This window comes from Chrysemys picta, chromosome 1, assembly GCF_011386835.1.
Source record: "Chrysemys picta bellii isolate R12L10 chromosome 1, ASM1138683v2, whole genome shotgun sequence".
In the NCBI taxonomy this organism is placed as follows: domain Eukaryota; kingdom Metazoa; phylum Chordata; order Testudines; family Emydidae; genus Chrysemys; species Chrysemys picta.
This window is the reverse complement of record NC_088791.1, coordinates 295,203,039-295,228,923: the sequence shown is the minus strand read 5'-3', so window position 1 is coordinate 295,228,923 and position 25,885 is coordinate 295,203,039. Positions and strand designations below refer to the sequence as shown.

At 43.6% G+C, this 25,885-nt stretch overlaps 1 long non-coding RNA gene across 1 annotated transcript; it reads left to right on the top strand.

The window, feature by feature from the left end:
* The first annotated feature begins 1,002 nt into the window (after nucleotides 1-1,002).
* On the top strand, nucleotides 1,003-25,885 carry LOC135983189 (uncharacterized). The gene is made up of 3 exons (XR_010600742.1): nucleotides 1,003-20,944; nucleotides 22,231-22,473; nucleotides 22,851-25,885. It is a non-coding gene; the product is annotated as an uncharacterized LOC135983189 (long non-coding RNA).

Genomic DNA, 25,885 nt, shown 5'->3' with positions numbered 1-25,885 from the left:
GCGCAAACGTAGTATCTGACGGCCTGGGGAAGGAGGGAGGGGGGCCGAGTGACGACATGGCGTACAGGCACAGGGAATTAAAATAAAGAACGGTGGCTGTGCATCAGGGAGAGACACAAACAACTGTCACAGACTGGTCCCCCCCAAAGATTAAACTGAAAACCCTGGGTTTAGCAGGCCGTTGATTTGACGGAGGGAGGGGGAAGCAAATGAATACAGAGAAAATCTATTTTTTTACATCTTAAGACGACGGTGCAGCGTGACTGATAGCCCTCGGCATCTTTCTGGGTGATTGGCAGCAAATACGGGGCGGTGTATGACGATGGTCTTCAGGCCTATTGCACAAGCTGCTGCTCAGGGAAGACTCTGCTAACGTGCGATGACCCGACTTGTAATAGGCCGGCTAACAGTCATAATACACCATTTACTGCCAAAAGGCAAGCCCCACGGCTGCCAGCACCCAGATCGCCGATGAAGGCTACCAGTCTACTGCACCGTCTACCGCCAAAAGGCAGTTAGCAGCTGCTGCTGTGTAGCAATGCAGTCCCACGTCTGCCGGCACCAAGAGGACATATGGTGACGGTGAGCTCAGCTGTGCTGAGCGGGCTCCATGTTGTCTGCACAGGTAACCCAGGTAACCCAGATAAAAAGGCGCGAATCTATTGTCTGCCGTTGCTGTGACGGGGGAGGGAGGGGCCTGACGACATGTACCCAGAACCACCCGCGACACTGTTTTGCATCATCCGGGCATTGGGATCTCAACCCAGAATTCCAAGGGGCGGCGGAGACTGCGGGAACTGTGGGATAGCTGTGGGATAGCTACCCATAGTGCAATGCTCCGGAAGTCGACGCTAGCCTCGTACTGTGGACGCGGTCTGCTGACTAGAGCACCTAGAGCATTTTATTGTGTGGACATACACAATCGGCTGTATACAACCGATTTCAATAAAACCGGCTTCTATAAATTCGAACTAATTTCGTAGTGTAGACATACCCTGAGTGTGAGCAACAACCAATGAGATAGGAATGTGATAAAATTAGTTCCATTTGGTTACTCTTCTGGTCCTTTCCATTCAGAAATTTTTCTTTTGGGCATTTATAGAATCCTCATAACTGGTTGTCTAAATCTTTCCTGCTATAATACAGATTGCTGCAAGGCTACCAACTTCTTTTTCAACAACTCATTCGCCCACTGATTACTTCAAAAAAAATATTCTAGAGCCAACTAGGAAGGTCTCCATTGACTGGAGTTTGAGAGCCATAGCATACCTCCTGGTACACCCTCTAGCCCTGTGGTTAGCACATTCACCTGGAATGTGAAAGAGCTCGGTTCAAGTCCCCACTCTGGGTCAGAGCAGAGATTTGAACTTAGGCCTCCCATAGTGCAAGTGAGTGCCCTAACCACTAGGATTATTTTGGGGTCTAGCTTCTCTCTCTCTCTCTCCCCCCTGTTGGAGCTGTTCCTTTTTGTGTAAATACTTGAATATTCATTGGCACTGAGAGAGAGAGGGCACTCACCCAGGAAGGGGCGCCCAGGCTTCAAGGTAGATTATGAAAATCTCTATCCAGCCATCACCTGTGGGACTGATATATTTCTCAGATTCAGGTCTTAGTCTCCCCTTTTTATGGAAGCGCTTCAGAGATCTGCATAATCTTCAAAGATGTTCTGCTCATTTACATCTTCATTATCTCATGATAGTAGAAATCCCATATTTTCCTAGGCTGTTTCCTGTAAGAAACCTAAGGGATCCCCTTTTGTCCTATATCCCAGGCCTCTGAGCAGTCTCAAACATTCTTGAGTTGAAGAATGATCTAGTAGTTAGGGGACTGGCCCAGGATGCAGATGATCTAGGTTCAATTCCCTGCTTTGCCAGGGACTTCCTTTGTGACCTTGAGCAACTCATCCTCTGTGTGGCTCAGCACCCCACTTGTAAAATGAGGATACTTCCCAACCTCATAGAGGTGTTGAGGATAAATATAGTAAAAAGATTGTGAAGTGCTTGGAGATCTGATGAAAACTGCTATATAAAAAATAGGCATTATTATAACTTTTTGTTACTCACCCTGGTTTCCACCTCTGTGTTATATGCCCTTCCTGTTTGGGATGCAGTCTTGGCCTTACTGATCAGTGTGGAATCCTCAACGTTTTCCAGCTCCTCCTTCATCTAGATCCAAGTCTAGGAATAGCTCATCTCCTAAGGAACCATCTAACCAAGGGCTCGTCCAAGAATCTAAGCAAGAGTCTCATTCTGTAAAGGAAGATCTTGTGGCGGAATATGAGACTCAACCCTTTCCCTTGGCTATATCATCTTCATCCCCAGATGAAGTGGTAACTCCCATCTGCTGCTTTGGCAATAGATAATTTCAAGGCCTTTCAGGACCTGCTTAAAAGAAGGGCAGAGATGTTAAAGAAACTTCTCAAAGTCATTAAAGTAAGGTCTCCTACATTATTTGGCATTTTACATCCAGTTTCCCAAGGCGTGCTTGGCCAGGCCAATCAATTAGGGTATTCTTGAGCCTGCTAAAGATATGTGACAAACCCATGTGCCATGTAGCTTTAAAAAAGCAGATAATAAATTCCAAGTTCCCCATAAGGGGTTCAAATATTTCTTTTAATACCAGTCCCTGCCTCTGACACTGCAGCCAAGACTATGGCTACTGCAATAACTATGTGCAGAACATTGTGGTTGCACTTGTCAGAGGAAGGGACTGGATGTGAACAGAAATATTCAAACCCCTTAGGGGGAACTTCTCCAGATCTTGACCAAGAACCTGCCTTTTGAGAGCCATAATTGTTTCAACTCTGACTGACAAAGCACTTCCTTCTTTGAAGGGCTTGAGAGGAAAACCTTTGATCCCTTGACCTTTATGCTCCATACCAGAAGAAGATGCAGTCTATACCCCCTCATCCCTCTCAAAACAGATACTTCCTATGCCCTTGGACCAGTACCATCAGAGGGCTCCTGATCTGCATAAGAGACCTAATTTCCAAAAGAAAAGAAGCCCTCTGCTGCAGGCACTATTCACTCTTCATCAGGCCAAAGGCCACAGGATTGATGCCACAGTTGAGTTGTGGACAAGCTTGTGGAGATCTATACCCCTTCCTCCATCCCTTTGGGAATTGCCTTTCTTTTTTGTGGCTGTGTAGGCAGCACTTACTACTAACCAGTGGGTGTTCAAAGTTTTCCAGGAAGGATTTTCAGTTCAACTAAGCACCCCTCTACCTTGTCCTTCTTTGGAGACATTTCCCATGAAATGTTACAGGGAGCGAGAGTTTTTTCATTGGTGGGGTGTGACTGAGACAGTGCCTCCAGCATCTTGCAGCAAACAGTTCCTTTCCTAGTACAGTACTTCCTCAATCAAAATAAATAAATAAAAGGGGGATTGGAATGTCACATTGGACCTCAGACATCTTGACATTCATGTGTTTTAAAGTTTCAGCTGTTAACCTTTTTTGTCAATTCATTCACTAGATCCCATGGCCTGGTTCACAGCTCTCAGCTTGCTTGCTTGAATGTGGCAGTCCAAACAGTTCACTGGAACTTTCTACGTTTTGTGCTTAATAGTTCTACTTTTGTCCTTTCATCAGTCCCAAGGGTGTCTTCCAAATGCCTTTCAGTGGTAGCAGCTCACCTGAGGAACAAGACCTTCATGTATACCCATGTCTTGATGACTGATAGATTTAGGACGCACTTATTAGCAAGTCATCAGACATTCATATGGCAGTCTTTCATTCATTCATTGGGTTCAAGATTAATCAAGAAAATCCACTCATCTCAATCAATAGTTTATAGGGGTAAACTTGGACTCTATTTTGGCAGGAGAGTACCTTCCTCAGAAGATGTTTTGCATGATGACTCATTGCTTCAAACCTCTGCTCCCAACCAAGAAACTTGGTGAAAGTCTGCCTTAGCTTGTTGGGTCACCTGATAGCCTGCACTTACATGACTTGGCATTCAGGACTGCCCCTCCATCCTCTTTAGAGGTGACTCAGATGACTTTATCATTCAACCAGAAAGCATTGATTTACAGGTAGAAGTTCCTCTAAGGGTGCTACCATTGCTGTGTAGGTGGATGGACCACCTTCAAATTCAGCAGTGTTCTATTCACTTGCCACCTCCCTCAAGGATGGCCACAGACTCGCCCAAGTAGGGTTGGGGAAATCATTTAGATGACCTCTGGATTCAGGGCCTTTGGTTTCTGGCAAAGTCTCGATTACACATAAATGTATTAGAGCTCAGAGCACTTTGGCTAGCCTGTAAGTCTTTTCTGTCCATGCTGCACCACTGCTCATAACAGACCATGCAATGGTGATTTACCATGTAAACTGGCAAGGGTCTGCAAGATCCCATTATGCCAGGAAGTGATTCTTTTGTAGGAATGGTGCATTCTTTATCAAAACAACATAATAGTCATTCATCTCTCAGGGTCCAGAACAATTTGGCAGATCATTGGAGCAGGGAAGGGGCTCCATAACCTGAGTGGGAAATGAAGAATTGTTCTAGATCAAGTACTCCGGAATTAGGAGTCCTCTTCCATAGGCCTATTTGCTGCCAATGTGAACAAGAAGTGTCCTGTAGTTTGCTCCGGAGGAGGAGTGAGTCAAGGCTCTCTGACAGATGTAATTCTGATTCAGTGGAAAGAGGCGCTGCTATATGCTTTCCCTCCTATTGTTAATTTCCAGAGTTATCAGGAACGTACATCAGGACAAGGCCCAGGTGGTAATGATCGCTCCAGCCTGGGCACATCAGGTTTGGTTCTCTGACCCGATGCACCCTTCAGTCTTCCCACCTTTTCCGTTTCCAGTCTTTCTGGACATCATTTCAGAGGACCAGGGTATAGTGCTACATCCAGACCTGAAATCTACATCTGACCGCATAGAGATTAGCTGCCTTGTTTCTCTTGTTAGATGTTTGGTGCGAGTTCAAAGCAGACAGGCCTGTACCAGACTGACATAGTACTAAATGGAAGCATTTCTTGTGGTCCATTCAGAGATATTCAACTTGCAGGATCTGTCTCAGTTTCTCTGGGCTATTTATTGTTTCTAAGACATTCAAAACTGACATTTAGTTCTGTTATGGTGCATTCGACTGCTATCTTTGGAAAACATCTGCAAGTTGAAGGGCATTCAGTTTGTTTCCAAATTTCTAAAAGGGTTGCCTTATTTATTTCCACCAGATAAAGACTTTTTGCGACCTGGGATTTGATTGTGGCACTGATGCCCTCAATAGACCTTCCTTTTGAACCTATTTTGTCATGTTTGTTGTATCATTCCTCTATAACTACAAAATGTTTCGTGGCTATCACTTCCGCTCACAGAATGAGTGAGGCACAGGCTTTGGTGGCAGCTCTTCCCATACACTGTATTTCATAAGAGTTACTCTTAGGTTGCATATGACATTTTTATCGAAAATTGTTTTGTATTTTCGTTTGAATCTAGTTCAGAGTTACCTGTATTTTTCCCCAAAACCTAATGACTCTTCTGGAGAGACTAAGCTTCATATGCTTGGTATTCTTAGAGGTACACCTCTACCCCGATATAATGCCGTCCTTGGGAGCTAAAAAATCTTACTGCGTTATAGGTGAAACCGCGTTATATCGAACTTGCTTTGATCCGCTGGAGCGCGCAGCCCCCCCCCCCCGGAGCGCTGCTTTACCGCGTTGTGTCCGAATTCGTGTTATATCGGGATAGAGGTGTATGTCCTTTTACCTTTCTGGAACAAAGCCATTCTGGAATCTGCCAGGCTTTTCATAGCTCCTTTTAGTAAATCCAAAGGATGGATTACTTCCTCTCACAGGCTCTCAAAGTGAGTTTCATACTCCCGGCTCTTTGAGCTCTGGTCAAGTGAAAAATTCTCTTACGTATTGAACAAACTACCTTTAGGGCACACTGCTCAGGCAACATTTGTAGCATGGTGGAAGGGTGTGTGTATCTCTGGGATTTGAAGGACCATCCTTCTTTAGATAGGACTCTTATCACACACCACCTTGAGAGGCAACTACTAGTTAATAGCCTACCATGGAATGGATGTGGACAAATGCTCGAAGAAGAAAGAGAGGGAATACACCTTACAGTAGCTGGAGTTCGTTGCGATGACTTTGTGCACACAGGTGCCACAGTCAACCTCCTTTCCCATTGACCCAGTCTTTTACCTGGCTATCTGTGGTGGGTGGGGCTGCTTTACCTTTTATACCCTAGGGAAGGGGGGGGACACGTGAGGCCGCAATGGACATTGGTGGCTAAAAGATTCTGGGTTTGTGCCCAGGGGGAGCATACATTTTTACAGTACGGAGCTGTGTGGACACAGGCATCTCAAAGAAGTCCAGTTACTGTAAGGTAAGTAACCTCTCCTGGAAGGGGGGACACAAATATTGGTCAGGACTAGGTGTGGTACAAACAGTTCAGAAAGATGGTCCCTGTCCTAAGGAGCTTAGAATCTAGTAAAAGATGAAACAGACAAGGAGAGCACAAAGAAACAGTAACACAATATTTGACAGTGTGATGGGCTGCAGGTTTTTGAGGCGGCAATCAAATCCATAGATATGGAAAGGATGCTACTTAAGAAGACAATCTCAGAAGGTATAAGGACTGCTGAGCAACAAGGGAACCAGAGAGGCAAGGAGTAAACCGATCTGTCTAAAGGGAAACATTCAAGAGATTATTCAAGCCAAACAGAAATCCTTCAAAATTTGGAAATTTGACACTAGGAGGACACATTATAGCAGGCAAGATGTTAGAAGGGTTAAGATGGAATTCAGAGAACAAATAGCTAAAGGTATATAAACAAAAAGATCAGGAGCAGGCAGCTCACTCCTCTCTCCCCCCCACCACCGAAAAGTTGGTGTGTTGGTTTCCGAGGGGATAAAAGGAGCAATTAAGGTTCTGAGAAACTTAAATAATTTCTTGCATCAGTCTTCACAACAGAGGATGTTTGTGGAGATACCGACCCCTGTCCTGCTCTTTTCTGGCAACAAAGGGCTTGTCTTCACTGCTGAGTTACATTGGCGCAGCTGTGCCGATGTGGCGCGTCTGGTGAAGATGCGCTATGTTGACTGGAGGGCGCTCTCCTGTTGACATAAGTACTCCACCTCAATGAAAGGTGGAAGCTATGTAGGTGGGAGAGCATCTCCCTCAACAGAGCATGGTAGAGACACTGCTTTGTCAATGTAACTTACATTGCTTAGGGAGATGTTTTTTCACACCCCTGAGTGACGTAAGTTGCATCAACTTTAGTAGTAGTGTAGACAAACCCAAAGGTGAGGTAATATCAAAGACTATCTGTCAGAAGATGGGCTAGAACAAATTGATGATGTAAAAAGCAAGGCATCCCTAGACCTAGATGTCATAAATACAAGAATTCTGAAGGAGTTGTGAAGTGGCTGAGCTGTTGGCAAAAACAATCGATCTCTCATTAGAAATAGCTAGTGTACGAGAGGAGTGTTGGGTAGCAAATGTTGTACCTGTAGTGAAAAAAGACTCTGGCATCATCTGGATAATTAGACAAGTAAGTCTTACATCTGTACTGGGCAAATTTGTTGAAATGATCATTAAAAATAGAGTAAAACACCTGAAAGTTAAATATGATAGGTCTAACCATGGTTTCTGCAAAAGAAAGTTGACTTAGTTTGTTTAGGCTTTCAAAAGACCTGCGATGTGGTCCCTCATGAGGCTATTAAAGAAACTAAACAGTCAAGAGGCAAAGTATTGTGGATCAAAAGCTGGCTAGAAGATGGGACGCAGAGGATAAATGATCCGTTTTCTTCATGGCAGAAGGTTAAAAGTGGGGGTGCTTTAAGATTCCGTTTTAGGTCCCGTGTTTAATAATGACATGGAGGGGTGGTGGTGAGAGAGGGGTAAATAGTGAGGTAGCAAAAGTTGCAAATTATACATTTATTTAGATTAGTTAAAACCAGAGAGAATTGTGAGGAATTTCAGAGACCAAACTAAAGTGAATGGATAACATGATGGCAAATGAAATCCAATGTTGACAAATGCAATTTAATGCACACTGAACTATTTGCACGTCTTTCAGGGTTCTAAATTAACAATCCAGGAAAGGGAGCTGAGTGTAATTGCAGATAGTTCAATGAACACCTGTGTTCAATGTACAGCTGCAGTCAAAAAAGCCAAAAGAGGTTAGAATGCATAGGAAATGGGACAGAGAATAATATGGAAAATGTCATCATATATAATCAATAGTGCAGCCTCATCAAGAATACTCTGTGTAGTAGTCATCCTATCTCAAAAGAATATTGCAGAACTAGAAAACGTTCAGAGAAGGGGACAAAAATGATTAGGGACATGGAAAAACTCATATAAAACGAGATTAAAATGATTGGGTTTGTTTACCTTGGCAAGGAGATGAATGAGAGTACATGATAAAATATATGAAATAATGGTACGGAGAAAGTGGACGGGGAGCTTTTGTTCTTCCCGTCTCATAGCACAAGGAGACATTCAATGAAATGGAGAAGTGGCAAATTCAACTGATAAAAGGAAATATTTTTTTCAGCGAATGTTGCATATTATTGTGTCCATACGGAGCAGCATGTCCTCTGTTCCCTGCTGCTAGGCAGTGGTACCTTCCCTTGCAAATTTTGTCTAAACAGTCACTTACTGTCAAAATCTGAACTCAGAAGCAAACTGGAAATTATAGAATAATAAATTTGAGAAATATTCATCCCTTTCATTTTTTAATTGCTGTACTCTAACCCATTCCCCCTTTTTTGGCACACAAATTTGAGAGTCTGTACAGTACATTCTAGAACGAGTGAGTCCTTAGCAGAATGATTCATAAACGTGTATTTTATTGATTTAGTTCACTCTGCATACTTCTAGTTAACACTGCATTAATAATTAAACATGCTAAAAATTGGAAAGCTATCGGAGGACATCTTAATATAAATTACTGTCTCCTGTGATCCAGGTGGAAGTGTGAGATCTTGTTAGATCACCTGAAGACTAAAATATACTGATATTAGCACTGGTCTTAGAGTCATCTCAAACAAGTGAAAGGCAAAATTGTTACATCCTTTGTGCATTTTTATGTGGGTACATGAGTGTTTCAGTGGGAGAACTGGAGCAATAGCCTCTCAGTGTATATGCAAATGTCATCAAAGGAAATACTACATTGCTGCTGTGTTTGTTCATAAGGAAGCATTCAAGTTAGGGTGACACTTGAGTACCTTTTTAGGAAAAGCAAAAAAAGCAATTTCACATTGCTCATATACCATGGTAGCATAAAATGAGCCCATTTCACATTAAATTGCTGAAGCCTGTAATAAAATGTACTGGTTAGTTAGTGAATCAGGCAGCTGGACAAGGAATTTCATAGTCTGATTTTTTTTTTTCATTTGGCAGGGGGTATACATCAGTTCTAGCCTTAGATCAGCCACACACTTCTGGATGCAGAGGAATAATCATGTTTACATATGGGTGATTCAACTCTCATTTTCACTTGTAGAAAGAAGTGTGAACTGTGAAGAGAATAACATGACTAAATCAACATACTCCCAAACTGATAAATCTAATACCTGGAAAGATGTTTTCCTTCTGTGCTTGCTTTGAAACTGCAGAAATTGGTTTTCAGCACTTTAGCCTTTAAGAACAATGAAAAAGACTATCTTTTGTTTTGTTTGTCTTTACAGCAACACAAATATTTCTGACAATATTTAGAGCAGCTAGTCAGTGGCGTATTTATTTGAGTGTCAAAAGAGGAGCAAGTGTAACAAGTTAACAGCACCAGCATCATCTTTTGCCTTGTTATTGGGCCCTGATTACCACTGAAATGTATTTTTCTTTGACAAGAGGTTCAGATTTCTGAAGGGGACGTGTGTGTCTGGTGTGACCAGCAAACTAAATGGACAGCAGGCAAAACATCTGTACTGGATTTCTACTAATCTGAATTATTGAATTTCTGTAATCCTACAGCAGCAGCAAATGGATTCTGGAGCATTCCCAAGCATGACACGCTGTACTTGATGTGATTAGAGATGTTTTGTGATTGTGGATTTTAATAATAAAACTAAAATAGAGCAGTCTTTGGAAAGAATTAGACTCCTGCTATTTGACCCCTCTGCAGTAACGCATTCTGGAATGTGGTCCAAGGTATTCCTCATGGCAGCCCGTGGTCTACCTCATCTTTAATCTGAGGTGCTGTACATCAGCAGGTGATGATCTATCTCGATCTGAGCTGCTTCCCGCAGCATCGAGAGAGCACCACACAGTTCACACATGGGGGTTGGGCTGAGGGGGCTGTAAAATTGCTATGTAAACATTCGGGCTCTGGCTGTAGTCTGAGCTCTGGGACCATGCAAGGTGAGAGGGCCCCAGAGCTCAAGCTCCAGCCTGAGCTCAAACATCTACATAGCAATTTTTAGCCCCACAGCCTGAGCCCTGTTGGCCTGAGACAGTTGACCTGGACCAGCCACAGCCATGCCGTGGATCTTTTATTCCAGTGTAGAGGTACCCTATGAGAGCAGCACCTACGGTCTCCTTAAGTACAGTCTGTATCCAAGTTGACCACTAGATGACTTCAGTACCAGGAAGACACCACACTTCTCAAATGGTCTTGGCACCTCCCAAGACATCCTTGTTGGTCCTGGCTACTTCTGCCAGAAAAGACTTGATGGGACTGCATCTGCCCACACCACTGACAGGGGACTGGAGCCCTGTTGCTCAAACCCCACCCGATACTGCAGGAGTTCAGATACTCCAGGCACTTGCTTGTGTCAAAGGAACCAGAGTCCCCTTGTTAATGGGTATTGAATGATAAGACAAGCTTGATCACTGAGGTGGGACCTTTCCCCAATAATAGTCAACTCTCTAACACCTTCAGAATGGAGGGGCTCCCCCTTTTGAATTCTCCTCTGACTCACATATTTCAGTCCCAGATTCCCCTATTCATCAGTTAAAGGAATTCCTTCCTGACACTTTTGAGAAGAAGGGGGAGTTACATCAGAGACAAGCCCATACTTACCCAACCTGGTTCGAGCACCAGTGGATGCCACCTCTCCAGTGTTCATACTAGGATCCTTAGGCTGCATATCAGCAACAATTTTCCCATACCTCTAGTCTCTTTCACAGGGACTACAGAGGGAGAACTCCTTCTCCATTCACATCCCTCCTCAGCTACCTACAAGAGTCTCTTGAGGAGTAGGAAGCCAGGGCAGATAAAGAGGCTACTCTGCAAATGAATATTTCTTCATCTTCCCAGATGAGGCGGTTATACCTCCCCCAGTTGATGACTTCAAACACTTCCAGGAGCTAATAAAATGCATCACAGATTCCTTACAGATCACCTTGGAATCAATCAGAAAGCTGCAGCATAAGCTCTTGGATATCCTTCAATGGACTCACTTCACCAGGGTTGCCCTGCCTTTCAATGAGCCTCTGTTGAATCCTGCCAGATCCCTCTGGTAGCCCCCTGTGATGATACCAACAATGCATAAAAGGGCCAAAAGAAAATATTAAGTCCTAGCTAAGGATTCTGAATTTTTGTTTACGCATCCAGTACCAAACTCCCTGATTGTGGAGGCAGTGAATGGTCATGGCTGACAACACCAGGAACAAAAACATCTAGATCTATTTCTGCAGAAAGACCTACTCCTTCCCAGCTCTTCAGTTCAAGATTGTGAACTATCAAGTTCCCATGGCAAAGTACAACCACTAAAATTATGCCAAGTTCACCACCTTTATTGAGCAGCTGCCAGCTGAACAGCGTGAACAGTTTCAGGCTATTAACAACGAGGGCAAACTGTTAGCTAGAACATCACTACAGGCCTTGCTGGATGTGACCAACACTGCTGATCGATCCATATCTACGACAGTGGTCATGTGGAAGGTGTCCTGGCTCCAGCTTTCTGGATTCCCAAGGGAGGTTCCAAACACAGTTGAGGACTTCCTTCCAATGGTCTCATATTGTTCACTCAATCCACTGATGAGTCCTTGCATATCCTTAAGGATTTCAGAGCCATCTTGAGATCCCTTAGGATGTACACACCTACAAGCAAATGAAACTTTAGCAGATCCCAAACAGGACAAAGATCCCACCACTCTCCATTCTCAAAGTTTCAGAGACCTTATGAACCACCCCAGAAGAAATCAAGGTTCCAGAGCAGGAGACCATATACTTCCTCTGTGTCCACTATTGAGCATCCATTATCATCTAAATGACAGTTCTAATAGGCTGGTCGAGGGCCCAGAACAACTCCATGAAACTAAGCTGCATCTATACCATTCTACCCACCTCCCTTCCTTTGGAGACAGTCTCTCCCACTTTCAAGCCTGATGGGAGCAAATTATGGCAGCCAAATGGGTGCTGGAGGTTATAAGACTGGGGTACTGCATCAATTTTACCTCCTTCTCCTCTGTCTACCTCTGTTCCTCGTCTCGCTTCAGGAACACCTCTCACAAGTACCTTTTAAAACAGGAAGTCGACTCCATTCTGCACATAGGAGCTGTTCCTCATCTCGCTTCAGGAACCCTTCTCACAAGTACCTTTTAAAACAGGAAGTCGACTCCATTCAGCACAGAAGGGGAGGGGCTTTTACTCCAACTATTTTTTGGTCACAAAGAAGAATGGGGGATGGAGAGTGATCTTGGCTGTAATACTCCTAAACAACTTTGTGAAATCAGAAAAATTCAGGATGGTGACTCTCTCAGTTATCATCATTACAACCGCGGGACTGGTTTTCAGCCCTCAATCTTCACAATGCCTATTTTCATATTGCAATTCATCCATCTCACAAACAATTCCTGAAGTTTTTGATAGGTCAGGATTACTTCCAGTATCATGTAATTCCTTTTGGCCTTTCTTTTGCCCCAAGAGTGTTCTTGAACATATTGGCAGTGGTCGCAGCTTACCTTTGGCACTTGGGGATGAACTTGCTACTCAAGGGCCAATCTTATAATGAGGTTTTCGCTGCCATAAAGATAAGATCCCTGTTCTGTGAGCTAGGTTTGCAGCTCAACATCGAGAAATCCACTTTGAGGCTGGTACAAAGACTAGAGTTCATAGTAGCATCCTTAGATGCAATATCAGCTCGGATTTATCTTCCCTCTGACAGATTCTTGATGTTAACAAATCTCATTTCAAAAATTCAAATCAGCCCACAGACATCAATAAGAATTTGTCTTTAACTACTCAGACATATGGCAGCTTGCACCTTTGTGACACAACATGCCAGGCTCTGCTTTTGATGTTTTGAGCTGGCTCAGGACTGTTTATATACTCCAAACAAACACTGCCTGAACAAGCTGGTGTTGATCCCTTGTCAAGCATGAAATTCTCTCAATTGGTGGAAAGATCCAGATAATATCTGCATGGGGGCTTCATTTGTTCAACTTCCTCCTTCCATCACCATAACAACAGATGCAACCCTGATGAGCTGGGGGGCAGAGGGAGGGGGAGGGGACAGCACATTTAGGAACCTCCACCACTCAGATCAAATGGTCTGCCTAAGAGGCATGACTACATATCAACCTCCTCCAGCTGAGGGCAGACAGGAATGCTTGTATCCACTTCCTGCCTTTAATCACAGACAGGTCCATAAAGATCTTGACAGACAACATAGTCTTGCATGTTTTATATCAATCGATATGGAGGGGTCAGATCTCCTTCCCTTTGTGCTGAAGTGATAAAGCTCTGGAACTGGTGCATACCCAATTACATCCTAATCTCAGCAGTTTACCTCCCAGGGAACAAAACAGGATAGTGAATGACCTCAGATGACACTTTTCCCACAACTATGCTGGGAATTAGATTCCTGGATTCTCAATCAAATCTTTCTAGCTTATGGATTCCAGAAATAGATCTCTTTTTCATGGTTAACAACAGGAAATGTAAACACTTTTGTGGGGGTGGGGGGTGTTAGGTCCTTTCTCATTGGGAAATGCCTTCCTTGTTCAGTGGACAAGAGGCCTTCTATACGCATTTCCACCAACACCCTGGATTCTGAAAGTGGTAATCAGTATCAAGCAAGATCATATTAATAGTTCCAACGCGGCCAGACCAATATGTTTCACGCACCCACTTGTCAGGTAATTGGCCTTCCACCCAGGCCTCATGTTCTGTCTCAGGACGCTAGTAGGACTCTTCACCCCAATCTGAAGATTCTTCGTCTCAAAGTTTGGCTCCTCAATGGTTTGTGGGAATAGAGCCTACTTCTTCTGAGGAGGTACAACAGGGGTTATTGAACTGTAGGAAAGATTCCACAAGCTATATTTACCATCACAGATGGAAAAGGTTCAGCCTTCCATGTATCCAGAGGCATTTTCCATCTGCTCACTCTTTCCTCTCAATACTTCTAGATTACCTCCTAGAGACCAAAAAGACAGAACTATCTCTGAGTTCTATCCGGGACCACTTGGTGGCTATAATAGCCTTTCATTCCCTGGTTGAGAGATTCTCAGTTTTTGCTCATCCCACAACTGTAAGGTTGGAGAACCTTTCCCCTCCAGTTAAGGAACCCACTCCGATTTGGGATTTGAATTTAGGATTTATGGATCCTCCTTTTGAGCCAATGTCAGCTACTTCTCTCATTAATTTATCTCTGAAGATGGCCTTGCTGGTGGCTATTACCGCTGCCCAAAGGGTTGGAGAAAGAGTCTTTAGTGGTGGTGTGCCCTCCATTTACAGTATTTTTCAAGGACAAAGTTTTGTTATGTCCACACACACAATTTTTATCCAAGGTGTCATCCAAGTTATCCATCTTGTGTTTTTTTCCCCCAAAGCTGCATGAGTCCAGAGAGGAGGCTGTTTTGCACACTTGGATGTTAGGAGGGCATTAGCCTTTCATTTGAATAGAACTAAGTCATTTAGAAAATCACCAGAATATTTGTGGCATATAGCTGCCTCCTAGGATATTGGCACATTCCATGAGCACACTCTCTCTCTCTCTCTCTCTCTCTATATATATATGTATGGCATTACTCAAGAGGATTCCTAGTCTGGACATTTGTAAGGCTGCCACTTGGACCTCGATACATACCTTTTCCAAGCATTCTGCAGTGGCCCAGTCTTCTAGATTGGAAATATTATCTTGTCTTGAGTCTTGAACTTGGTTCCAAAGGCTCCCCTCCCCCCAGTGGGGGTACTGCTCGTTAGTCATCTGAAGTGGAGCACCCATAGGGACCCTACTTTAAAAAGGAGAGGTTACTCACCTTGTGCAGTAACTGGAGTTCTTCAAGATGTGTGTCCATATGGGTGCTTCACCAGCTGCACTCCTTCCCTTCTGCTTTGGAGTTACCTCTGGAGACTTTGTGATGGAGAAGGAACTGAGGGCAGTTTGCCCATGCAGCCCTATATAGCCTCTGAGAGGGACAGAGGGATACATCGGGTGCACGCTCTGCTCAAACAGGGACTACTACCAAGTACCTCTGATTAAAGTTGCATGGTGTGTGAGCATACCTGAAGTGGAACAACCATAGGGACACATATCTCAAAGAACTCCAGTTGCTGCACAAGGTGAGTGTAACCTCTTCTTTCCAGTGTTCTTACACTTGAATCTCTATTCTTTGATAATAAACATATTCTTGTTTTCGCTATAAATATATCTAATGCTGTGGTGGTAAGCAAGTGCTGGTCCTGAGCTGAATCTTACAAGCTGGTGTGTGGTGTTCCTTTGAGAACAGCAGACCTGGTAATTCTGTTGAGTGTTCATTGGAAAGGGGAAATGCTCAGAGAACTTGAAGGTCACTGTGTGCCTATCACTACCCACACAGAGCCAGCAAGGCCTGGATGGTATTGCTTGTGCTGCTAAAGCCTCATAGTTTCAGGGAGCTGATCTAGAGGAGCCAAAAACAAGGTTTCCTCTTGCTAAAGGCAGGTGTTGGTGAGATGCCACACAACCTGAATATCCTCAGGAACACCACACACCCGCTCTGATTTTCACTTGAAGTTAGCATCACTATCCCCTGCTTAGTGAGTGGGGTTCAGTGTAAGGTAACTCCCTCAATTAGGGCATATTAAGTACAGTTCTGCTGTCTGTTATGCTAACAATAAGGATAATTAAATTTCACTGCTCCTGCATCCAAGACTAAAGTGGATCTTAACCCAAAAACACCAAAATCGATCTCTTTGGCAAGGTAGGTCTGTCTGCTGATCACTGAGGCAAGTAGGTGTGTCTATGCAAATACAGTCTGTTCCTGAGGTCTTTCACCCCCAGTTCATCAACAGATGGCAGAGGAGAGCTCATTCAGACCCTGGCTTACACTTGATCAGGGGTTCTCAAACAGGGGGTCGTGAGGTTATTACATGGGGGGTCATGAGCTTTCAGCCTCCACCCCAAACCCTGCTTTGCTTCCAGCATTTATAATGGTGTTAAATATATCTCTACCCCAATATAACGTGACCTGATATAACATGAATGCGGTAAAGCAGCGCTCCAGGGGGGCGGGGCTGCGCACTCCGGCGGATCAAAGCAAGTTCGCTATAACGCGGTTTCACCTATAATGCGGTAAGATTTTTTGGCTTCCGAGGACAGCGTTATATCGGGGTAGAGGTGTATATAAAAAAGTGTTTTTAATTTATAAGGGGGGGTCGCACTCAGAGGCTTGCTATGTGAAAGGGGTCACCAGCACAAAAGTTTGAGAACTACTGCACTAGATAGATTTATTTGTTTGTTTTAAGCAGATTATAACAATGCAAGCTCTGCAGGTGCAAGAGAAGTCCTTTATCTACAGTCTTCACTGTGTAGTTGAAATTGTCTGCTTCTGGCAGTATCTCGTGAAAGAACCTATGAGAAGTCAGCATAACTCTTAATAGGGGGCTGTATTTTTCTTTTTTTCACTGCAAATCTTTCCAAGGCACAGGTAAGTGTTGAAATCAGTCGCATGCTAGTCATCAGCATCTAGCAAGGGCTCTACCAGACTTTACAATAGTAAGTTTTAATGTATCTTTGAGTCTTTATATTTGATAGCCAGGCCTATTTATAGGTCTTAGATGTTTCTCACCTGCCCCAGCCTTCACTTCTGCTGTGGCTTTTGTTTGCTTGGTAGTGGAGACATTTATGTTTTCTGGAGTGTAGGTTAAAAGGAAATGATGAAATGTTATTAGATAGCAACAATAAAAACATTTTAAATCAAAATGTTAAACCAAGAAATCTTAGATACATTTGAAAATGCATTAAAAAGAACTACTTGCTGTAAATTGTGGCCTTCATTCTAAATGAATTCCAGAACCCCTCTCGTTAAATGACTGACTTTTCCCATCTGTGCTGCCATAACAGCATCTTGTGGATAATTATTTATGAACATTACTCCTGTTACAAATTGTGAAGTACAATTTAAATCAGCAATAAAAGCTGCAAAAATCATTAAAACAATTAACCAGCTTGCTAGAACATTCACCACTGTGGATCTTGCTTTAGGAAGTTAACTAACAAATCTGTTATTAACCACTGATGAGGAGCCATTTTGAAGAAATTATTGCTTAATTAATCTTTGTATAGAGCTAATAAGAGTGTTAAATGGGTTCCTCGTTGGACTGGATTGTTAGTATAGAATGCAAGTTCCCTTAGGCAAAATCTTAATCAATAAGATATTAAAGTTAGCCATCCAACTAAGAGGCTATTTTAGTCATTTAGAATTAAAAAGACTAATAATTTCATTAATAACTTGATAAGATTCAATGTCTCTATATATGTGAATTATTATGGCCTTTCCTGAAGGTCTTCTGCCATCTCCTTTAGAAAGAAAGCAATATTAAAATCCGTATTTAGATGTAATACTTTTTTCATCAGTCCCTTCTGTTGCAGCATAAATGCAACTTGTCACACTTATCTGTAGCAAGCAGGCTACAATGTGGAGGAAAGTAGCAACTGAAGCCAACGCTAATGTCATTCATGCATTTAGCCTAAAAAAAAAAAATCAGAAATCTGTTCATATTAGTAAATGGGATGAACATCATAGCTGATACAGTTTGATGCTTGGAGTGACCAGGCTGTTCTGGTTTTTCTTACTGTTTTTAATTGTAAGGGCTCAGGACATAGCAGTGTGTCGATATTTACCTTATAAACCCCTATTTTCAAAGGTTTAAGATTCAGTGTGTGGTGAAACTTATTTAATGTCTTTGTCTTTAACTCCTATTTACATATGTTATACATCTTGGGGGAGAGAAGGAGTAGAATCCATAAAATGAAAGACTGGAAGGAAATAGTTTGCTGTTCTTGAATAGCTTGTGTCCATAATTCAAAGCTGGCATGATTTAGTACTATTTTACACTGTCAGTCCACAATACTGAGTTAGGGCCTTACAAATCTCTACTTATTTTAGTAACATTTAAAGTGTTTAATCAGCATATGAATGGTTTTCATTATCTTTAGTATAGATGTTCCTCACATATGTAAATAATGTATATAGTGTAAAATCAGCTCAATTATGGATTTACAAAATACATCTAGAGCTGTAACAGCTTTTTCAGTTAAAAATACAGACTAACGCATGTATCTGCAAATCTGTATTCTCGGAGGTAGGTTTCTACATTCTCTAAAGTGTTGCAGGTCTGAGGTTTAAAGTAAACCTGCAAAAGCCTAGATTATTTACAGATAAGGCTGAAATCTTATTGTTTAGTTGACGCCATTGTAACTAGACTTTGCAGCTCAAACTGGTTTATATTCTTTCCTTGATGCACACATAATTCGGAACAGCATCAATACTAGTGATGTACTCAGCAAAATAGAACACCATCATCGAAAGGACCACCCACTCTTTAGTGGCTTTTTGCCCATATTGTCCATATGGGAAAATTAAAAAAAATTCTAGCCTTAACTGCTTTCTTTGCATGGGTTGGAGGTAGCTCCTTCACCTAGTCTTTATCCATTAAACAGAAGTCTAATAGTCACTAATGCATCCCATTGTAGTAGCATAACAATACCTTCTCAATTAGCATATTCCTTAGAGACCTCTAAATAGTGCCTCAATTCATTACCAGCATCAAATGATCAATATGCCTAACCAAAGTTAGCTGTACCTTGGATATCTCCCTTGAATTATTAAGGTGCTTTGTTAGTCCTAAGGGAGTACTGCATATTTCTGAATAGGTTCTTGTCCACCCTGAATTTTATCATGTAGTAATATCAGTTATGATTGCAGAGTTCAATAACACTTATTGTTCTTTGAAGGAGCAGCTCTTAGATGACCACCAGAAATAATATTTCTGTGGGTAAAGGATTTGTATTCTCTGGGCAGGAGAGTTGGAATTAATTGGAAAGTCATTGGCTAGCATAACATATTCCTATGCCTTTATACTGACAGCATCATGATTAATAGTAACTGTATGGAAGGAAAGTGCAGCTAATTTAGGGAAAGGGACTGGAATACTCTGGAGACAATCTCTCACGAGTACCCACAGCATATCCCCCCACATCAGAGATGTTATTTTTCACATCTCTCATTTTCTGTCTTCTTCCTGCTGACCTTTTAATGTACTAACTGAAGCTAATCTTATGTGTACAAGCAGCATATTGACTTGACACGTTTGTTACAGATAATTAATACTGCACCAGTTGGACATATTCTCAATTATGGCTTCTTCTGGTCTTATAGATATCAAACTGACAAGCTTCCACCATAGACAAAAGTCTAAGAAGATGTATGTAGGGATGCTAAATAGAAAAGCCTTATATCAATAGTATTACCAACCCCCCACCCCCCAAAAAAGCAACGGGGATCATGCTATCTTCAAATATATATTTGACCTACACGATATATTCACAGTTAAAGGTTTGGGTAAATAGGCATGTCATCTTTGTTAATTAAGTGAAGCTCTTGACATTAACAGAACATGGGTGGAGAGTTCACTCATCTGTCAACTAACAGAGAGAGTTTACTGCAGAAGCGCTTGCCCTACCTTATTTTCATTTCCACTAGTCTGTGCCACTTACTGACCACATATAGATGGACATCCATTTGCTTAGAAATATGATTTTCAAGTTAAATCTTTGCATGGTAAATCTGGCTACAATATAATTCTCAGCAGAGCTGCCAGTGGTATGTATAGTACAGTGGACCACTTCTTATGACTTCCTCTGTGCCATAGGGTTGGGGAACCATTGCGTTTACTGGGTCTTATAGGTTCTTTATTGCAGTTGCTTCTGCCGCTGATTCTGGCTTTCTGAAATAGCTATTGGCCAGCTGAACTGGTGAAATTGAGAGCAGCCTGGTGCTGTGTGTGTGTGTGTGTGTGTGTGTGTGTGTGTGTGTCCGTCCATCCAAGATCTACCATCCACTAGGCTGGTCATATGTTTCTGTCTTCGGTGAGAACTCCCAGTGAATCTTCCAGAGGCAGCCTTCCTCTACATTTAGAGTTAGATCCATAGGAGTCAGAGACTGTGCAGAGGTTAAGGGGCAAGGCTATAAGCAACTCAGCGAACCCCTTCTCCAGATATAGTCACTGGGGCAGGCATCTGTGATTTTGCTTACCTTCTCTGTAGGAGAGGGGAGTGCCGAATGGTGGTAGATAGAGGAGACAGGCAACAGGATTGGAAGACAAAGGATAAAGGCAATGTGACAGAATTAATGTCTGGGAAAGAGAGTGAGGGAGAGGGAAAGAGGTGAATGTTAGGGAGGGGAGTGGATGGGGTAAGTAGACTGAAGCAGGAGGGAGAGAGGCAGAATAAGAAGAGGAGAAAACATGGCAGAATGGATACCCTTTAACCTCTTCACCAGATGCCAAAACACGAGTCCCATCTGCCCCTCCTTGAAACTAGACGTTCACCAGTTTCCAGCGGTTATTTGGCCAGGAGTTGGGTAACTTCCTGTGTTAAATCCCTTTGTGTGTATTGCCTTCTTCCCCCTCTTTTTTTACAGATCATGTGTGAAGTCATCGCTGCCAATCCCCCACATCTAACTGTTTCTAGTTTCAGCAGCTGTTCGATACAACATGATGGTTCCCAACTGAAACTTGCCACTTGAAGCACCGCCCTCCTTCACCCCTGTTGTTTTGTAAGTTCCCACATTTTTAAATGACCTTCAGGTTTGATCAATCAAGTGTCCCTGCAGGATAGTTCTCTCTGACATTGAACATGCTGCAGTGTGGCGCTGTGCAATAAAAAGAGGAATTAACGGGCATTTAAATTCTGAAATTAATGGAGAGAGGTTTGAGTCTTCTGAACATCTGTTTCCAACGTTTTCAAGGGGGCCTTCAATTTGCTCTTTGTTTTTAACCATGTGATCACTATCCTTACTTGTCAGCTAGCAAAGTCCTGTGTCTTGGAGCAGACACGAGGTTATGACAAAGCAATCTAAATCATATCTTGTTTTTTTGTTTGGGGGCAATAATAGCAGCAGAAGCATTTGGCAAATAGTTTAACCATTTTGAACCTAGGAGTGTACATACCTGAGCAGACTCCATCAGTCCATTGGGTGCAATGCTTCAGCAGAGCATAATGCTTTTCCACAATGCATAGGACAGATTGTGCAGGGCTCAGGTCTGTGGCTCTCTCAGAGCAAATTCAGAGGAGTGTAAGAGAAAAGTGTTCTTAAAAAAAAAATCATGTTTTCTCTTTCTTTTTAAATCCTGCCTGTGAATTTAATGCTCATGAAAGAGTTCAGACTACCTGGAGTGTGGGTTGGTGGGCAGAGTCCACAGAAAGAACGAAAGGTCCACCCCCTCAGATGTGAGGGGCCACAGAGCCCAGATTGCAGGGGACAAAGAATGAAAAAACAGATGTGGAGATACAGGTCACAGGGTCAGAACAAGGAATCCAGAGGGGGACATTAAGCAGGGAAGCCCAGAAACTGCCCACTGCTCTGAGAATGAGTCCAAGAAATCAGTGGACAAAGGAACAGAAGAAGCCATCCCTCAACAAAAACAGTAGGGAAGGTGTGACGTTATGAGTATAATATAATATCTCATTGAAGGGTGACAGGGCCAGAAAGAGTTAATTAACTCACAGACTGGCCTGACCCATGGGTGAACTTTAGAGAATGGTTAGGAAGATAGGTAAATGAATAGAGCTTTGAAATGTAAGTCTGCATTGTTAGAGATAGAAGGGTAGATGTTTGCTCAGGTCTTGTGATGTAAGCGAACAAGTCTTGTCTATTGTTTTGATTCAAAGATCAAAAAAGGAATATTAGTATTTAGGAAGACACTTGAGGGAAATAGTATTATTGTCTATATGTCTCTTTAAAGGTTGTGGTAACCTGTATCTGAACCGTTTAATGGATAAATTACCCTGTGCTAATTGCCAGGAAGTTTGGAAGGAGAATTAAGCCTATAATTTTCTCAGGTGGAAAGTCTGCTGGAAATGTATAAGACCCCTGGGACACAATCCTTCTGCATCTCAGATCTGCTTTGGATTTCAAGAGGGGGAAACCTTAAGCCACAAGGATTGAGATCCCGAGTCATTGACTGGAGCCACCCTGAATATGGACATTGGACTATAACCTAGGACTATTTCTAAAAGGACTTTTGGCAACTACAAGCTCACCTTCTGCTATGTATCTGGACCTCAAGAATTGAATTCAAGTCTGTATGTATATTGATCTTTTAACCAACTCTTTCTCTTTTCTTTTTTAATAAATTTTAGCTTAGTTAATAAGAATTGGCTATAGTGTGTATTTTGGGTAAGATCTAAGTTATAATTAGACCTGGGTATGTGGCTGATCCTTTGGGATTGGAAGAACCTTTTCTTTTGTATGATGAAGTAAGATTTTCAGTAATCATCATCATATCTGACGTGTATGTCTGGACGGAGGCCTGAGGCTGGGTACTTTGAGGGAACTGCGTTGTTTAGACTTCTGAGTAACCTGTATGGTAATATAGAAGTTGTTTTGGCTGGCTTGGTAAATCTAAGTATTGGAATAACCACCAGCTTTTGGGGGTTTGTCTGCCCCGTTTTGTTTGCAGTTCACCCTAGTTGAGTGACCTCAGCTGGCCCCCACGGGCAGCACCATCGCAGAAGGGGAAGCTACGAAAGAACAGGAATAAACTAATGACGGGGGACCAAGACCACACAAAGGAATGGGAATGCAGGTCAGACTGTTAAAACCAGGGAACCAGAAGGGGACACTGAGCACAGAAACCCACACAATACTCACTGCTTCGCAGAAGAGTCTAGGGACTAAGTGGACTTCACCCAAAGGAACTGTGCCTGGATATGTGACCTAAAGAGTGAAAGGAAATAGGTCTCAGTCAAATGAGCCCCACTTTCCTGTTGAGTTTCTTCCTTCTGGATTGGCAGATGGCCACTTTGGCCAGTGAAAGGAGGGAGATCGACTCTCCTGAAGACTGAATCATCAATCCACAGGATAGGGAGAGCAAGGGCAGAGGCAATGCAGGTTCTACAAACTGTCCTCCTGACATACCTCAACCCTGTGGTGATGGAACAACATCTAGTAGTGAGAGGGTAGTCCAGTTCCTCTGTGTCTCTGCCCAGACTGCCAACAGGTGCTAAACTGTGATTGTTTCCCTGTCTGCTGTGAAATGAACTGGTGTGTTTTCTAGTAACCAAGCTACATTTACGAACTCAACCTTCCTCTCCAATGTAATAGTCCCTGAGCAATTAACGCTCTCATTGAGAGTCTGCTGCTCTGGCCCTCTATGTCCTTGCACTGTTTTCCCTGAGTTTCTTTTCTCTATTAGCCTCCCATGCAACCCAGCTTGTAGAAAAATTTATTCAATGAGTACATCAGACCCACCCGTCTAGGCACTCACATGCAAATAGCCCAAAATATATCACAGGATGTTTTTAAATGGCAAATCATAGAATCCATGATAGCAGTGACTACAGTCCAGCCTTAGAGGGGGCTTGCGAAGGGAGGGTGGGGGAGGAATGGGCTTAGTCCCTTGCTATTGTTCTGTTACGGCTTATAAAGAAAGGCTGATTTAAATTAGGAATGCATGTCCTATCTAGGTCTGGAGACTAGTGAAATGGTGACATCAGAAGACCCAAGAGAGTGAAAGTTGAGCAATTTGGCAGTGATGGGATTTTTTGTTAGGCTACCTAAAATGTGTGTAATTTTAGTTTTATTTTAAAACTGTTTTTGCTAATACTTACTTGACTTCAGAGATTGACCAACACACAGAATAAAGGGAACTTTTGTTAAGGCTTTGACAACCTCCTGTCTTCCATTAGGATGCTATCCCTGAGACCTCCCACATATCCTCCAGCAAAACCAGAGAAGAATAGACTTAATGTTCCTGATATTCCTAAGGGAAAAAAACAAGCAGGACATTTTTTAGAACACATTAAACAAAATCAGGTTCTCTTTCTGCACTATAAAGGAGTGAAAAAAGGGCACAAACCAGTTTCTTAATAACCCTTTGTAGGTCTCCTTTAGATAGAATGACCAGATTTCCCTATACCAAATATGGGACACCTGGTAAAATTACTAGTATTCAAGTGAGTTCAACCGCAATCAATTGTACAAACGTTCAAATTAACATCAAGTTGACTGAGCACCTCTTAAAAAGAAATACTGTATAGTTGGATTCTTTTTATTTACCTTCTTATCTTGAAGGCTTTAGGGTTCACACAGGGTGGGTGACACTCCCCTACCCCCCCCCCACACTCCCATACACCTCTCTCACAGAGGGAGGGTGACCAACCGACCCAACCCAACCCTCCCTGCCCAGTGCTCTCCGCCCTCCATGCCTGGCTGAGCCCCCGGGACAGACCCGCCTCTCCTGGTATCTGGTACCGTGTCCTCCCGAGGCAACACATTGGGGGCCACATGGGGTCACATGCTCCCATCTCCAAATTTCTGTCAAGGGTCACACCAGAATGTGGCCAGCAGCAGCTTTTCGGCACTGTGTGGGAGGAAAGGGACGGGAGCTGCTTCCAGCTGCAGAGGACGAGGAGGGGGAAGGGATGACCTGACCCGTGTCTTTGCAGAGCTCATATCTTCCCTTCCCCTCCTGTGTGGCTGGAAGCAGCTTGTCCCTTCCTGTTGGCTGTGTTGAAAGGCAGCTAACACCTCCAGGCTACTGCTGGTCACCACCACCAGCCACCGCCTGTCCCCCAGCTACAGCATGGACAAGAAGGGGTTAAGCCCTAAGAATGTATTGTGCACCAGGGCCCAGGAAACTTGACTGCAGGGGCTTCAGCGAACCCGGCCAGAGAGGGGGCTCAGCAGGGGAGGGTGCCTAGGGGATGAAGCAGCCCCGCTCTCCCTGGGGGCAGGATGCAGGGTGGAAGGGGGGAGGCGCAGGTGAAGAGGGTGCTAAGCCCCTGTCCTGGGGGCTGCTGTGGAGCCTGCAGGTTCAGGGCATGAACAGGCTGGAAATCGCTTTGCCCTTCTCCCCGCTCCCCCCCCACCACCACTCCAGAGCTTAGCTGACTGGCAGAGAGGCATCCCCACAAAAGCTTATGCCCAAATAAATCTGTTAGTCTTTAAGGTGCCACCAGACTCCTTGTTGTTTTTGTAGATACAGACTAACACGGCTACCCCCTGATACTATGCCAGCACTGTGAGGGGTTTCGGTCTTGAGTGTCTTGGGCTTTCCTGGGATGCCGGCCTAGCCAGAGGCAGTGGGAGAAGGAATGAGCCTGCTGGCCGGGCTGCTGGTGAGCTTAGCGCGCTGACCAGGGACTGGTTCTACACACTGTGCTGGGAGCGGCACACGCCCCGTTGGGGGGGGGGGGAGAGAATATGGAGGAGCAGTGGGGTTGGTGGGGTGAAGGGACAAAGCAGGAAGAGGACAGCAAGAGGGGGAACATGTAAAGGGCCAATGAGTGGGCACAGGGCCGGCTCCAGGCACTAGCGTAGGAAGCAGGTGCTTGGGGCGGCCAATTCAAAGGGACGGCACTCTGTCCGGCATCAGGGCGGCAGGTCTGGGTCTTCGGTGGGAATTCGGCAGCGGGTCCCTCATTTCCTCTCTTCCTCTTTGAGCTGCCGTCGAATTGCCGCCAAAGAGGAAGAGAGGGAGGAGCCACCGCCTAA